Raw genomic sequence first — 17242 nt, 5'->3', positions numbered from 1 at the left:
ATTAAACAACAGTGTCTGGAAAAGATAATGACAATATTTTCATAGTGTGGAAAGATACGGAGAAAGATCTCTTAAGTTTTCATGAATGGGACAACAGTCTGGATAGCCATCTGAAGTTTCAATTGAATTATGGTAGGTATGAGATTGCATTTCTCGATATATTGATCATTAATAGAAATGACAACTACTGACATTTACAGGAAGCCCAAAGACATGAACGAGTTTCTATATTACGAGAGTTGCCACAGCAGAGCTTTAAAAAGGAATTTACCATATAGCCAATTTTTGAGAGTGAAACAAGTTCATTCTGAGAATGTTATATATGAGAAGTGAGCTAGGGACCTTAAATTCAGATTTTTAGAAAGAGGATACCCTGAAAGGTGTATTGATGACTGTTAACGGAAGGCTAAATAAGAAGACAAATGTCTCAAGAAGTCAACACGTAGTAAACAAAATTGAATGCACTTTGGAGTTTAATCATGTCTACCGACATTAAAATTATGAGGAAACATTGGCACCTAATAAGAGAGGTAGAGATCAAAGATATTTTGGTACCTTCTGCATAACATTTGAACTAAGAATAACGGGTCTTCAAGGACATTATCCATGTGGCAGTTCTGTATGCTCTGTTAATGTGGTCACCAAATCTATCAAGTTACTGGCAAAGAATATGTACTTAAACATTTTTCAAATTGCAACACTGAGAAAGTGATCTATGCCTGTTACTGACCATGCAAAAGAAGTATATAGGAAAGACTAAGCATGCACTAAACAAGACATTGATTGATCATCACAGTGCATTTAATAGTAAAATAATTGAGAAGTCGCTGGTTGAACATTCTATTAGGAAGAATCACAGATTTGAAGATTGTACATTTTTTGTATCACATAGACCTGTGTTACCATGGAGAGGAGGAGATATGGACAGTTTGCTGATTAAGACTGAGCAGAGAACGATTTTTAAATTTAAGACTGTTGAACCCTTTGGATTAAATCAGGAGCTGGATCTCGTCATGTCTTTAGACACCATGCCTTTAACATTTTCCACTAACATATATAATTTAAAAAATTACCAGTTGTGTCTTTGTATTTAAATTTTGCTGTGGATTAAGTTGCTGTCTCTGTAATTCTTAATGCCTATGTTTAGTTTTATAGTTTTAAGTTTTCAATGTGTTTTTAACATTTCTGGACAAATCTGTGCAGTTTCTTTTTTTCATCCTCCTTTTTAATGACATTTTATTATTGCAAACACTATTTTTATGGTTTCAGCGATTTTGGAGCATTTCAAGACAATTGATGACTCCATTGGAATACATATGCATTCCAAAAATAACGATTATGATGTCTGTTGCAGGGTTTTAAAACTTATTATTATTTCCTAAGTTTTAGAATACCCTCAGTGTGTTTTTGACTGGTTTTGAACAAATAATTTGAGGGCTATATTGATTTGATGAAGTTTTTTCATTGTTGAGATCAACCTGGAGTGTTATAAACTCCTTCCCATAATGCATAGCTTCTATGTCAATGATGCTGCAAGCACTGGTAAATTTTGGAACCAATTGCTGGGAACTTTCTGCTGTTTTAACTGAAAGATTGAGTTTATCTGAAAACATTTTTAGGAGGTGAACAGTTGATATATTTTTTTTTAAACATAATAGTTTTACGTCTCCAAGTATTTAAAGATATTTTATAATTAAAGAGGTAAATGGATTTACGCCTATGTTTACTAAGTGGTGCTATGTGCGCATCAGCGTTTTTAACGTGCGTAAATGCTGTACGCACATTAAACGCTAATGCGCCCATAGAAATGTATAGGCACATTAGCATTTAATGCGCCTTAAATTTACAGGCACGTTAAAAACGCTAACGCACCATAGTAAACATATCCCTTAGTTTCTATCCGCTTTTAAAAGGAGTAAATAGAATTGTCATTTTGGTTCTGTAAGAAGTGAGTTTGATTTGCCTTTATTCTTTGGAACATTAACATTATAAACAATTGATGTGTGGATTATTTTTCCAAGCAAGATTGAATATGATGGCTTAGTTGCATTGTTAGACTGTTTTCAAAGATGGTTTTAAGTTACTCTGAACACCTTTTGTTTTTCTTTCTTTTTTTTATTTTTTTTAATATGGCTTTGTATGTGTGACTCTTCAATTTGCTTTTTTCAGTATTGCTGAGCATTTCTCCTAGTTAAGCTCGGAGTGTGAGCTTTTAGGCACTCTCACTACTGGGTATGTAGTTACATAAAAGTATTTATGAAACACAAGAAGTGCTTTATTATATATTGCACTATAGACCTGGCACGATTATCACTGTCACACACACTTATTTTTTCATAACATGAAGTTGTTGTTCACATTTAGATGCTGATTTTTAAATTTGTAATCATATCTCACACAGATTTGCCCTTATTCATAATTAGTGAATTGAATTTTAGTATGTTTTTAGTTGTTTATAATTTTGATACAATTGTATGTTCAAGTTTTTAATGGTGTTTTTATGCTACTGTAAGTACACATCTTATTTATTCCGGGTCCCACACATTTTACGTTTGTATTATAATTTGTATAAATTATTCAATTTTTTATTGTTATTTTGGATTTTCTTTTTTAGTATTATATCTCCAAATCAGCCCATGTTTGGTCGAAAAACGGTCTACACCAGGGCTCATAATCTAAGCTTTTATACCTGGGGCAATAGCGAGGTTCTCACGGAGATGGAAGAAGGTTCCCGTGGGATGGAGCAGTTCTTGTGGGGTTCCCGTGGCAACAGAAACAATTCCTGCAGAGTTCCTGTGGAAGTGTACGCTGCATCTGCTCCAGCCTCTCACCTACCGAGTACCAAGTGCTATCTCCTCCTCCTTGCTTTAACAGCACAGATGCAGAAAGTCCTCCATAGTGGAGGAGTGGCCTAGTGGTTAGGGTGGTAGACTTTGGTCCTGGGGAACTGAGGAACTGAGTTCGATTCCCACTTCAGGCACAGGCAGCTCCTTGTGACTCTGGACAAGTCACTTAACCCTCCATTGCCCCATGTAAGCATCATTGAGCCTGCCATGAGTGGGAAAGCGCGGGGTACAAATGTAAAAATAATAAAAAAATAATAATAATAATTAAGAAGGTGGCAGACACACAAATGGTGACGGATTTCAAAAAGGCGAGATATGAACACAGAGGATGTCTAATTAGAAAATGGAAGTTATAAAAAACCTAAACTAAATGGCTGTATGTGTGTGGATGTGTCAAGTGACACTTAGATGGTGACTCCGGGTGTGATGAACTAGGGCAGATACCGGGCAGACTTGTATGGTCTGTGTCTCATATATGGCAATCTGGTTTAGGATGGACGGGAAAGGACTTAGCAACTTCAGTGGCTGGAACATGAGGACTGTGCTCGATAGACCTTCACGGTCTGTGTCCCGCAAATGAGAAGACAAACAGGCTGGAGTGGGCTTTGAAGGCAACTCCAGCAGTTGGAACGTAAGGATAAGGCCAGGCAGCCTTCTATAGTCTATGTCCCAGAAATGCCAAAGAAAGACCATAATCAAGGATATAGTATCACTTTCATTGTTGACTTAATCATGAATTGAAAATGAGTGTGAGTTTTGGGCAGACTAGATGGACCGTTCAGGTCTTTAACTGACATCACTTACTATATTATTATTAATCATTTCTCCTCTTGGGCTGATGTCAGGCACGAGCATCAGATATCACTTGATCTACTGGCACATGCATGTGGTGACCTTTCAGCACAGAGTGCTAGTGAATCAGAGAAAAGTCCTACATGTGTGCACCAGAGTGTTCCAACTTTCAACTTCCATTCCTTCCTTACCTGCAGTGCTGTGGCTCAAACCCAGAGGGGGACCAATAGAGCCAACCGGAATTTTTTTTTTTTTAAACCATTAAATTCTTGCAGGTCTGGGTGGGGATGGGTTAAATTCTTGCAGGGATGGGTAAGATTTCTATCCCCATGCAACCCTCTACTCCCAATACTGTAATTTGCCTGTCTCATCCAAAAGTACAGAACCCCACACATCAAAATCTCAGACTGAATACAGCTAATGTAGACAACAGACATGGCATAATGTGTTGTTCTCCTGCCAACCATGGGAAGACACCATCGTGCAGCCTGGGGGGGGGGGGGGGGGTGGATTTTCAGTGTCATATATTGTACTGGGCCTATTCTAAACAGTTGCTTTTTTTTAGTTTTTAAGAGAGGAATGTCAAACTCATTTCAATACATGCCCGTACTGGAAATAAAGGCACTTTAAGCCAAAGGAAGCATATTTGGAATTTAGCTTGCACCTTTTTGGTAGTACCTCAAAGTGACTTACATTCCAGTACACTAGGAGGCTTATTTTCAAAGCACTTGGCCTTACAAAGTTCCATAGGTTAAGTGTTTTGAAAATGAGCCCCTAGGTATTGCCCCATCTCTAGAGGGCTTAAAATTTAAATTTGTGTATTTACATATTAACATTGTTAAAAAGCAATATAACTTTTTGCTTATATTACATTGCCATGCAAATGTCATAAAGACTATTTAATCTTTTTCTTTGGGGGGGGGGGAGGTGATCAGTACCAGAAAGGGAAAATGGAGAAGGCATTTTAGGAAGAAGGGATAGAGATAATATACAGAAAGGGAGATGGAGGAGCTGGGACCTAGGTCAAGTAGAGGTAAGTCAAATCTACTCACTCTATCACATCTCCAGTCCTCTAATGCACACTCTACTTTTCCCCCAACCCTTCCTCTTTAATCCACTTGCTCACATCGTCAACACATCTGATCCTCACTCTTCCCCCTACCAACACAACCCTCAGCACATCTACTTACTCCCCCTCCCCCATCCAAACACACACACATATCCATCACTTCTTACTTTCTTGCTCCCATCCTTCCCTCTTATTTCTCTTGGCCATCTCACTTTTTTCTTTGAAAGATGACATGGCTGGAGTTGCTACATTACTGCACTGCCACCCAGTGCTGAACCACTCAGGACGCCATAGTGTTGTGCAGCTCTACATATCACACTAGTCCAGCAACAGACACAGCACAAGGCACAGCATTGCTAATATTCTCTCTCTTAACCAGCAGATCTGCATGGGTATATGGGTGAGGAGGAAATGGTCATTATGTTTCCAACAATCATGGATCAACTACAGAAGAGATGCAGCTCCAGGTTTGCACTGACATCATCATCATCTTACCCATATAATAAACACAGGACAGGGAGAACTGCCGACACTTCTCAAAATACTTTTGTTCTCACCTGCAGTCTGTAACCTCATGGTCCAACAACACTGGCCACATGAATATGATAATCGGATACCCTTGTTTTAAAGTTTTACACTCTTAACAAACGTGATCTTCATGCAAAGACAGCAGTCAGGAAAGAATTGTTTAGCAAACTTTTATGCAAGGCTGCCACCTAGTGTAGAAAACTGAGAAAAGTGTTCAGAGTTGAAAAGTACAACACTACACACCCTGAAAATGAAAATCTGAAGCCTGCAGCTCTGTAACAGACTTTGATGGGTGCCTGACAGTTGCCTGAGGGAGAGGAGGGGACATATCAACCTTGGCACATGCCAAGCCCTGATGTAGCAAAAATAGAACTTTTCAAATTTTGTGCTTTATACTACCCAGGGCAATTAGACCAGCAAGGTGCCTTTTAGAAACTAGAATGGCTACAACAGACAGCTGTCTTTACAGTACAGTATCTTCAACTGTTTGAAGTTTTAAGTACTACTAAAAATGCATTCAAATTAAAATAAAAATTGAAAAAAACAGAACAGTGGTGTGCTGGTAAATCTTTAACAACAGGCTCTCTCCCTGGTCTACCTTTGCGCCCCCCCCCCCCCCCCCCCCCCAAATTGCAGAGCTGGCTACACCCAAGGAGAGAGCCAAGGGAGTCACGCATTACTCTCTGGGGAATTTTTTTTTTTTTTTAAATGCTCCCAGGTTCCAATCTAATTCATGTTTAATGTGGGATAAAATGCCATAAATAAGTAAATAAATAGGTAGAAACTCTGAATGTTGAGAACCTGATTCCCGTAACAAGATGTCTGTTTTAGAAGCCCATTACCAGGACAGAAAAAAAATCTTTGCACCAATAACAGGGTTAAATGTCATAAATAAGTAAATAAATAGATAGAAACTCAATGTTGAGCACCTGATCCTTATGACATCTGTTTTAATGGCCCTTTACCAGGAGAAAAAAAGATCTCTGCACAAATATAATACATGCTAGGCTGTCCCTATAACCAGCCCCTCTAAATGACACACTGATTATAATTTATAACAAATTACTACTCTATCTATGAAAAGTTATTCCATTACTATACGTCCTCTGACCTCTGTTTACATCTGTATGCTGCAAAAGCTAGCATGTTTGAAAATGTAAGCGAGATTGAATTAAAATGCTACCAACAATAAAGAACGACAACATGGATGCAGCACCTGATTCTCATAACATGACTAGTAAAACAGGCCCATTTCTGACACAAATCAAACGGATGCTAGCAAGGTTTTCCTCGGAGTGTGTATGTTTTAGAGAGAGAGAGTGTGTGTGTGAGAGAGAAAGTGTGTGAGAGATGGAATGTGTGAGAGAGATGGAGTGCGTGTGTGAGTGAGACAGAATGAGTAAGAAAGAGACAGAGTGTGTGTGTGTTTGTGTGAGACAGAGAGAGAGAGAGAGAGACTGTGTGTGAGAGACAGAGTGTGTGTGGCTCCAAGTTCCATGACCCCCTCCTTCCTTCCTTCCTTCCTTCCCTCCCTCTCCTCCGAGTTCCAGGCCCCCTCCCTCTCCTCCCCAGCGTGTTACATGCCCCCCTTTCCTCAGAGTGTGTATGTTGGAGAGAGAGTGAGAGAGAGAAAGAGTGTGTGTGTGTGTGTGAGAGAGAGTGTGTATGTGAGAGACAGAGAGTGAGTGTGTGTGTGTGGGGCTCTGAGTTATCAAGACGTCTTGTTGTTCTTTCTCCAACCTCCTTGGCTAATACAACTCTGTGATTTGCCACTGTGACCTCGGAAACTGAACTTACCCCGCCCTAGGCCACTTGGATTGTTCGATCTCTTACATGCCTGTAAGTGGTTAACGCGCATACGCCATGATGGGATGCAAGCTTCTTGAGGGTGGAGCTTTTGCTTGTGCGTTGTGACATGCGAGATAGTGAGAGTCGGGCTGTCGCCCGGGTGGTTTGATGCAGAGCAGGAGCTACAGCAATGGCAGCGCCGTGAGCTGTTTGTGGACAGGAGGGTCTCAGGCCCTTCACCATGGTGGTCCACAGGATTACAATGAAGGATGGAGGTTTGGTAAGTGGCTGCGGCGTATCGGGTAACTTTGCTTCTTTGCGTGCAGTGCAGGGAAGGACGTGCCGGGCCGGAAGCTTTTGGAGCGGCGGTAGTGCTCACAGCTGAGTTAGAGGGAGTCGAAACGGAGCTTAAACTCTTTTTGGGGGTGGGGGGGGTGGGACGATATATCTCGGTGCTAAAGCAGGAAATTTCCTGTGGTTGGTCCCTTCTTCTGACGTCACGTTACCATAGGCGGAGCAATTATGAAGCCTACGAACACTACAGGGCTTCACTGCAACGAAGTCAGCTTCAGAACGTTGGAGGTGGGAATTATTATATCAGATATCTGTTTTAGTGGCCCCTTACCAAGAGAAAGAAACCTCTGCACAAATATAACATATGCAAGAGGGTGTCCCTATAACTAGCTCCTCCAAATGATACACCGAGTACAATTTATAAGAAATTACTACTACCTCTATGTACATCCGTATGCTGCACAAACTGGCATGTTTGAAAATATAAGTGAGATTAAATTAAGATGCTACCAACAATAAAGAACGACAACGTAGATGCAGCAGCTCATTAATTTGCTTGATTTTGTTTTGGGTTTAACGGCAAAGGTTGATGGAAGACACATATCTCCTCACAAGATAGGTTTTTTAGGCAAGATTGCATTTTTGTAATGTAGTGATCACTTTTATGGTGGGTTCTGAGATTATTAGTTTGTTGTTTGTAGAACCCCTTCATTTTTGAGCCATGGCTCATTCACTTGGGGATTTGCCTGTTTTTGTATTGAGATGGAAGTTTTTTGGGGTTTTTAATTAGAAAGAAACCCAGTATTCACTAAATATAATAATATAGACTGGGCACTGACAAGCTCCATAATCAGGACTCACTGGGATACAAGAAGATTGTAATAAACTCTCTCACCAACAGCAGTACAGGCAAATTAGGCATTCATCTCTGGATCATGATGGGACAACATTTCACACAGCAGGTGCAGTCTGATCTCTCTCCCCAACCTTCTGGAGTCTTCTGATTCTAATACCCTTCTGACTCCCCTTTTTATACCATTTTGACCCTATTCATTTCAATGGACCCTAGCTTTCTCACCAGAGCTCTTGGCCCTTATCAGTTGATCAGAATGACTTCACATGTTCCCAAACTCTGAAGTGTAAACAAGCTATGTTCCGAGCGCATCTATGAGATGACTTCACAGGTCATTTTGCTCTCTTCAGCTCCCCCCTCCCCTTGGGTATTCTCATCCTACGTACATCTGACCCTCTACTATCTTACATTAGCCAAAACATCTTGCTCATGACTTCTCACAGGTGCCAGTCCCAGGCTTGTTTACAAGAGCAAAGCCCCCCTCCCTTGCCAGCTCTCTGGGAACTCACTTCAGCTTGTGCTGCAGTAAAATGTATTTTGTATCAGAGATGTTTTTTGATTTTAAGAGGCCTAGTTCTTAACCTGAGCCATTGGCCTGTATTTTACTGAGAGCAAGGGCTAGTATATTTCTACACTTGTCTATTTTCAATTTTGCAAGTGCCAAGTATACACATCTGTGAAAGGACTAGGGAATGCAAAAACTTCCATTTGTATTTTTGACATTCATTTGGCCCTTTTTCAACTCCTCAAATAATTGTGTGTCATTCACTGGTCTGCAGTTCTGTTTTTTTTTTCTTTGCCATCCCTCACATTCTTGCACCCAAAGTTAGGGTAAATTAGACCTTACCTGCCAATTTGCTTTCCTTTAGTCCCTCCGGACCAGCCCAGAATGTGACTGATGAGTTGTGTACGCCTTCTAGCAGGTGGAGACTGAGAAAAAAGTTGTGACTCTAGCCAGCCAATAAGAGCCCTTGCCAGCTAAAGAAAGATCCAGTAATAAAGTACCAAAGCAGAAGGAAAGTCATAGAAGAAATACAGAACCTGTGCATCCAAAAACCTGAGCAGCCACCGGCACATTGCCAACAAGAAATAGAGAGTTCAGAGGCCATGAACCCGTTACATGCACCTCCAAACAGAACAAACCAACGATCAGATCGCCGGATGTCATCAGTAGACTTAATATCGTGCTGCAACATCCGTTTGACATCCAAACACTTCAAATGCCGCTGCTCCTCCAATCCGGAAACAGAACCTAAGACAGGCAATAGCACCAGCTGAGAAATATGAAAACAGAGTCACTACCTGAGAAAGAAAGGAAGGGACGGTCCGCAACACTACTCGATCGGAACAGAACTCTAAAAATGAAGAACTGTACGACAGCGCCTGCAACTCTGAAACTCGCCTAGCCGAAGCAACGGCCACCAAAAATTCTGTCTTCAGAGACAAGTCCTTCAAAGTAGAAGACAAAAGCTCGCAGGGCGTCTTAGTAAGAACCGTAAGCACAAAATTGAGATCCCAACGAGGAAAAGAACATTGCGAGGAAGGACGAAGGGTATTAACCCCCATCAAAAAACGGACCACATCCGGATGACTAGCTAGAGACCTCCCTTGGATACGACCACGGAAAAGCGACAAAGCCGCAATCTGCACAAAGGAAGGCCTTTGTCAAAGCCCCGCTGCAAAAGGTCCAAAATTTGTAGAACCAAAGCACTAAAAGGAGATAGGCAAAAACCCTTACACCAGTACTCACCCTTACACCAGTACTCAAATATCTTCCTAGAGCGCATACATCAATGAAGTAGAACACTGACGAGAGCGAAGCATAGACGCAAAGATCTGAGCAGAATAACTGTACTTAACCAGCTTAGCCCTTTCAAGAGACAGGCCCAAGACAGAATTGATCCAAATCCGGATGAACGACAGGACCCTGCGACAAGAGATCTCGCCGGATCGGAAGTCAGAAGGGAAGGTCATCCAGAAGACGTCGAAGATCGGCATGCCCCGTCCATCGAGGCCAGTTCGGTGCCACCGAAATCAGACGTTCCCTGTGCGTCTCTACCTTCTGAAGAAAATGCCCTATCAGAAGCATACATTAAACCGGCTGAGCAGGATTGTAGAAGATCAACCACGCCCTGCGCTATGGGATCCTTGCGACGACTGAAGAACACAGGAAGTTTTGCATCGCCGGCAGAGGCAAACAGATCCATCCTGGGAGACCCCCAACAATCGACTAACAGCCGAAATGCCAGTTCGCTTAGCAACCACTCTCTAGAATCGAGCATGTGATGACTGAGAAAATTTGCTTGAACATTTAGGACCCCTGCTACCTGAGCCGCTGAAAGAGTCATCAGATGGACCGCCTCCCATTGAAGCAGTAGCGCCGCCTCTCGCTCCAACGGCAGACTCCTCGTTCCTCCTTGCTGACTGAAAAATGCGACCGCTGTGGCATTGTGTGACCTTACTGGAACTGCTCGGCCTCTCAGAAGAAGAAAAACACCTCTGGAGTTTCAGAAGAATTACTCTGGTCCCTAACAGATTGAAAATAATGTCTTTTGATGAGACCAGAGACCCTGACAGTGAGCTCCCCAGCCGTGGAGACTGGCATTTGTCGTCACTACAGACCAGCTGGGCTGATCTAGAGGCACACCTTAGGACAAATTGGACTCCCGAATAGGGTTACCATATGGCTCCAGAAAAAGGAGGACGGATTGAGCCAGCCGGGTTTTACTTCCATTGCTTTCAATGGAAGTAATTGAGCCAGCCGTGTTTTACTTCCATTGCTTTCAATGGAAAGCAATGAAAGTAAAACCCGGCTGGCTCAATCCGTCCTCCTTTTTCTGGAGCCATATGGTAACCCTACTCCCGAAGCCACCAACGTAGACTGGTCTTCACTTGGAGTGAAAGAGGCAAAGTTTGATGAAGCGAAACCTGCTGAGATGACCATCTCGACAGCAGCAACCTCTGAAGAGGCCTCATGTGAGTCCAGGCCCAGGATGAAAGACAGATATGCTGGATGGAAGGGGAAAGAGAAAGAGAAGATATAGTGGTCAGAAGAGTGAAAATAAAGAAAGTGTACAGAGGAGAGGATACAGACAAAATGCTGGAAGGGAAAAGCTAGCAAAAAACTGGAGAATAATAAGATGAGGGAGGTGGAAATCTGTAAATAGAAGACAGTGAGGTAGAAAAATAAAATGGAGGAAACCTGAAAGGTAAAATTATGTCTTACCTGATAATTTTCTTTCCTTTAGCGCAGATGAATCCAGGAACAAGCGGGTTAAGTCCGCCTACCAGCAGGTGGAGATAGAGATAAACAAACTAAAGGCAGTGATGTCAGACGGCCAGCTCCTTCCTCAGTTAGTACGTCATTCGTAAGCATTTGCCAAGGCCAAAAATATGAAACCAATAACAACCAGAAACCATCCTCACTATAAAAAACAGAGAACCAAATAAGAACTTCAAAATAACTGCAACTTGATCCAGAAATCGGAATCCTTTCCGTGTTCCCATATCTGGCTGAACTCTGCAACAGAGAACCCGGAAGGAAAAAATAGCCACACCGCAGAAAATGAAAAAAACATTGCCTGAAGTAGGGAGGGATCCTGGATTCATCTGCTGCGTTAAAGAAAAGAAAATTATCAGGCAAGACATAATTTTACCTTCCTTGTCACTTTCAGCAGATGAATCCAGGAACTAGTGGGATGTACCAAAGCATTCCTTAAGTAGGGTGGGAAGCAGACGCTCCCTGCGCCAACACTCCCGCCCCAAAACTCACATCCTCCAGAGCAAACACATCTAGCTTGTAATGCTTTGCAAAAGTATGACGGGACGCCCAAATAGTCGCCCGACAAATCTCTTCCAGAGATAAGGCCAACGCCTCCGCCTGTGCCCGAGTAGAATGCGCCTTCAGGGCCACTAGAGACGCTTGCCCTTGTAGCAGATACGCCGCTCCAATGGCTTCCCTAATCCAGCGAGTAATGGAAGCCTTAGAAACCTCTTTTTGATCCCGACAAGAGCACAAAGAGATGATCTGAGCGTCGAAACTCGTTAGAGATCTGCAAGTACCAAAACAAGGCTCTCCGCATGTCCAGGAAACGTTGAGAGGCAAACTCCCCTGGATAATCCTCTCTTCGAAAAGACGGAAGATAAACCACCTGATTGACAGGGAAAGCCGAAACCACTTTAGGCAGAAACGATGGCACTGTCCGAATCGACACCACTGCTTCAGAAAACTGCAAAAAAAGGATCTCTGGAAGATAAAGCCTGAATTTCAGAAATCCTCCTAGCCGAAGCAATGGCCACCAAAAACACTGTCTTAAATGTTAGATCCTTCTCAGAAATCTTATTCAACAGCTCAAATGGTGGGGCCTGGAAGGCTCGCAGTACCACATTCAAATGCCACGCCGGGCACGGCTGCCACAGAGGAGGCCGAAGCCGACGAGCACCGCGTAGGAAATGGACATCAGAGTGAGCTGCTAAAGAGGAACCGTCCAGTTTGCCCCTAAAACAAGCTAGCGCGACCACCTGCACTCGAAGGGAATTATATGCCAATCCCTTTTGAAGACCATCCTGAAGGAACTCCAGAATAACCGGAATGTCCGCCCGAAAAAGCGATTCAGCACGCAAAGCACACCACGCCGAGAAAGCTTTCAACACTCGCACATACGTTGTTGAAGTAGACTGCTTCCGTGCCCCCAAAAGAGTGGCGATGACTGGTCCTGAAAATCCCTTCTTCCTCAGCTGCCGCCTCTCAATAGCCAGGCCGTAAGACCAAAGCGGGAGGGATTTTCCATCTGAACTGGCCCTTCATGCAGCAGATCGGGAGTCACTGGAAGTCGCAATGGGGGCTCTGAGAGTGCTCGAATGAGATCTGCATACCACGGCCGTCGGGGCCAATCTGGGGCCACTAGAACGACTGGCCCCCGATGTCGCCCTATGCGGCAAAGAACTCTCCCTATCAGAGGCCACAGAGGAAAAACATACAGTAGCTGTTGTCCCTGCCATGGCTGGGGAAGAGCGTCCAATCCTGCGGATCCTGGCTGCCGTTTGCGGCTGAAGAACTGGGGAACTTTGGCATTGCAAGCCATGGCCATGAGATCCATTACTGGTCTTCCCCAACGTTGACAGATCAGCCGAAAAGCAGAGTCCAACGACGTCCATTCCGTGGCATCCAAAAGAGTCCGGCTGAGAAAATCTGCTTGAACAATGTGCGCTGCCGACAGACTCTGAACATGCGCTTCCGCCCATACTAGAAGACGAGACACTTCACTGCAAAGGGAAGACTGTGAGTGCCCCCCTGCCGACTGATGTAGGCCACCGTCATGGTGTTGTCCAAGAATATACAAACCGCCTGCCCCTGCAGACGGTCCTGAAAACTCCGCAGCGCGTTCACGACTGCTCGCAACTCCAGACGATTTATTGGCCAAGTCGCTTCGAGAGGGGTCCATGATCCCTGGGTACTCGATAAAGACAATGGGCTCCCCAGCCCGCAAGGCTGGCATCCGTCACAACTACCACCCAATTGGGAGCCGCCAGAGAAACACCCTTCTGCAAATTGGCTGACCGGAGCCACCACGTGAGACTGTCCTTGGTCCGGCTCGACCAAGGAAGGCGTCATTGATAATCCAGCGACGTCGGCGACCATCTGCTCAAAAGGCAATTCTGAAGAGGCCGCATGTGAGCCCTTGCCCATGGAATGACCTCCAAGGTCACCTCATGGAACCGAGGAGCTGAACGTAGTCCCACACTCGGGGAGCGCGACAACTCAATAAAGGTCCGTACCTGAGAAAGCAATTTGATCCTTCGCCCCTAGGGGAGGAACACCTTCCCCCGCTTCGTATCGAATTGCACTCCAAGATACTCCAGACTGAGTAAGAACCAGATGACTCTTGTCCAAATTGACCACCCAACCTAAGGATTGCAACACCGCACACTCGGTCGGTGACCACTCAACTCTCCTCTGCTGTCGTCGCCCAAATCAGTCAGTCGTCGAGATATGGATGCACTCGAATACCCTCCTTCCACAGGAATGCCACCATCACCACCATAACCTTGGAAAAAGTGCGTGGGGTAGTGGCCATTCCGAAAGAAAGGGCCCGAAACTGGAAGTGCTAACCCAGCAATGCAAATCTGAAAAATCTCTGATGGGGCTGCCAAATGGGAATGTGCAGGTAAGCTTCCCTCAAATCGAGAGCCATCAAAAACTCGCCTGGTTGAACAGCAGCAATAACTGCCCTTAATGTCTCCATGCGGAAGTGACGAACCCGCAAAAACTGGTTTACTTTTCTGAGATCGAGAATAGGCTGAAAAGCCCCTCCCTTCTTTGGAACCACAAAGAAGATGGAGTATCGACCTGTACGCCTTTCGAGAGGAGGAACAGGCATGATAGCCCCTATCCTTAGCAGGTCTCGCAAACACTGCAGAACCGCTGTCCTCTTGGCCTGCGATACACAGCGAGACTCCAGAAAAAAAGTCTGTGATGGGAGAGAAGAATTCTAGCTTGTAACCTTCTCGCACCACATCGAGGACCCACTGGTCTGAAGTAATTCTGGCGCACTCTGGAAGAAACAGAGAAAGCCGACCACCGATCTGCTCTCCTCCCGAGTGGTCAAACAAAAGCAGGGTCCAAATCTCCCACAAAGTGCACAAGCAACCACAAGAAGGGCGGAAGAAACCAAAAGGGCCAGACTGACGACCACAGATAGTAAGAGCACCAAAATAGTTTTATTGGGACCCTATACGGTCCGTGTTTCGGCCAAAAAGGCCTTCCTCAGGGGTCTTCAAATTGACGTATACAGATGTTCCTCCAAGATTACACGGAATAGAAAGAATAAGCGCAAAAACGCTGGTGCTATCTGAAACAAAGCATAGACATTAATGCAGGGTGCTATTTCTATTTCTTTAGTGTTGCACTGCAAGTAGAGTGTGGTTTCTTGAGCTTTAAGTTTAATTTACATATTCATATTTTAAGTTTGTGGCTACCTATTCCATATGTAGCAAGGTTCTATCTGTGTTCAGTGTTTGTGACCAAGGCCAGGTATGTAGAGCTAGTATGTAAAGATTTGTAGTAATTCAGCTTGTTCAGTTTCCCAATAGATGCATTGGTGTTCTAAGTCCCACTGCAATATTTACGTTGCTGCATTTTCCTAGGGTCCATGTTATATTACTTCTGTAAATTAGTGGTTTTATGGCATAGTAGATTAGCTCTAAGTGTCCTGAATGATTTTTGTAAGGTTTTGATTTACAGGTACCTAATAGTAAGCTTGGTTGTGGAGACGGTTTATGTTATTTTTGCTGAGAATACAGCAAAATCAGAACTTTTTTGTATAGTGAGTTCTGGGAAAATACCCTTTTTCTGCTTTGCATCCATTCTTAGAAGAGGGTTTCTGAGAATACAAAATAAATTAACTGCACAACGGTCCAATATACAGTGTCTGGGATTGGTGCATTTTTATTTTAAATTTCCATTTTACATAATTACACTGTTACTATTTTTATTAATTAATCATAACCAATGACTGCAAAGATTTAAATTATATAGCCTGGGAAAAAAAGTTAAATTTCTTTTTCTTAGGGCAACGGCCTGGCTGGCATTCTGAGTGAGGGGTCCTTCTTGCTCTCTGAGGAGGCCCCCCTTTTTAGGTGTTTTGGAGGGAGGCACTATATTTCATCCTTTGTCTCAAACAGCAAATTGCCTTGAACCACCCCTAGAGCAAAAATAATAAATGGGTGTTAATCCTCCCCTGAGCAACCTGCACTCCTCACACAGCTTCAGCTTGCCAACTTGAATGGATTCCCATAGATGTCACTGCAAATATCACGAGACTTGCCCTGCGTGACTCAGGAAGTTGATGTTGTGAGACATTGCGCCTGCTTCCAGCCTGGGAGGGGAGGGGGAAGGAGGCATGGGGAACATAGTATGATGGCCAGTCATAAGAGCACAGGGCTAAATGAGAGAAAGTTAGGGAACAATGAAAGCAGGTGGAAGAGAGGCTCTAGTGTATTATGGAAGAAGGCTGGAACAAGGAGAGAGGGGACCAAGGATGAGTGGGCATGCTATGAAAGGGAGAGAAGGGATTGGGAAGACAAAAAAGGAGGCAGGCGAATGGGGAGAGGGGGCAGTCGGGGAAGGAAAAATGGAAAAGGAGAGAATTGGGGAAAGCTGCAGGAGGAAGAAGACAAGAAGGTAAGGTGAGGAGAACACTGAGGTTGAAGGTAGGAAAAAAAGATGTAAGTGTGTCAAGGAGGGAAGAAGAGATGAAAAGGGTAGAGGTAAAGAAGAGGAGGCAGAATAAAAAAAGATGAAGGGAGAAGGAGGGTGGTGAGAGAAGGAGGGGTAAAAAAGAAAAAAGATGAAAGAAAAGTAAAAGATATATAGAAGAACAGAAAGAAGGCAGTATGTGATGGATGGGAAAGGGTAAGTGCTAGGTGAAAAAGAGGAGAAGGGAATGTGAGAAAGAGGGGAGAGGAGAATGAAAGAGTATGAACAAAAGAAATGTACAAAAGAAGATAGATAACAGCAAGGCACAAAAAACAGCAAGATGGATGACAGAACAGAATGGATAATAGAAAAAGAAAGAAATCAGAAAGAGAGAAAGAAAATAAAATATAAAATACTGAAAGCTGGCAAGATTCTTTATGAATAGAAAACCCTTGAGATGTTTTTATCGTGTATTTTATAGTTTATTTAAAGGTGTGGGAGGAATGATTATAATAACCACTTTGGCCTGCCTCTCCCCATACCTAACTTGCCTCCCTGTTGCCACTTTAAATATTTATCTCAAGAGATGCCACTACTTCTGTTCCAATTCCCTGTACAAAAGAATAGCCATACTGGGTCAGACCAACGGTTCACCTAGCTCAGTATCCTGCTTCTAGCTGTGGCCAAAATCAGGCCACAAGTAAAATCCCAAATAGTAGCAAGATTCATGCTACTGATTCCAGGGACAAGTAGTGGCTTTCTTCATGTCTATCTCAATAGCAGACTATAGACTTTTCCTCCAGGAACTTGTCCAAACCTTTTTTAAACCCAGATACACTAACAGCTGATACCACATAATCTGGCAATGAGTTCCA

At 43.5% G+C, this 17242-nt stretch overlaps 1 protein-coding gene across 1 annotated transcript in view; it reads right to left on the bottom strand.

Moving 5' to 3' along the window:
• The window catches only part of ACSL3 (acyl-CoA synthetase long chain family member 3), a 276216-nt gene that overhangs the window by 147981 nt on the left and 110993 nt on the right, over positions 1-17242 (bottom strand). The window lies entirely within an intron of this gene.

This window comes from Microcaecilia unicolor, chromosome 10 (assembly GCF_901765095.1).
Source record: "Microcaecilia unicolor chromosome 10, aMicUni1.1, whole genome shotgun sequence".
Lineage (NCBI taxonomy): Eukaryota > Metazoa > Chordata > Amphibia > Gymnophiona > Siphonopidae > Microcaecilia > Microcaecilia unicolor.
This window is presented reverse-complemented; position numbering and strand designations above follow the sequence as displayed.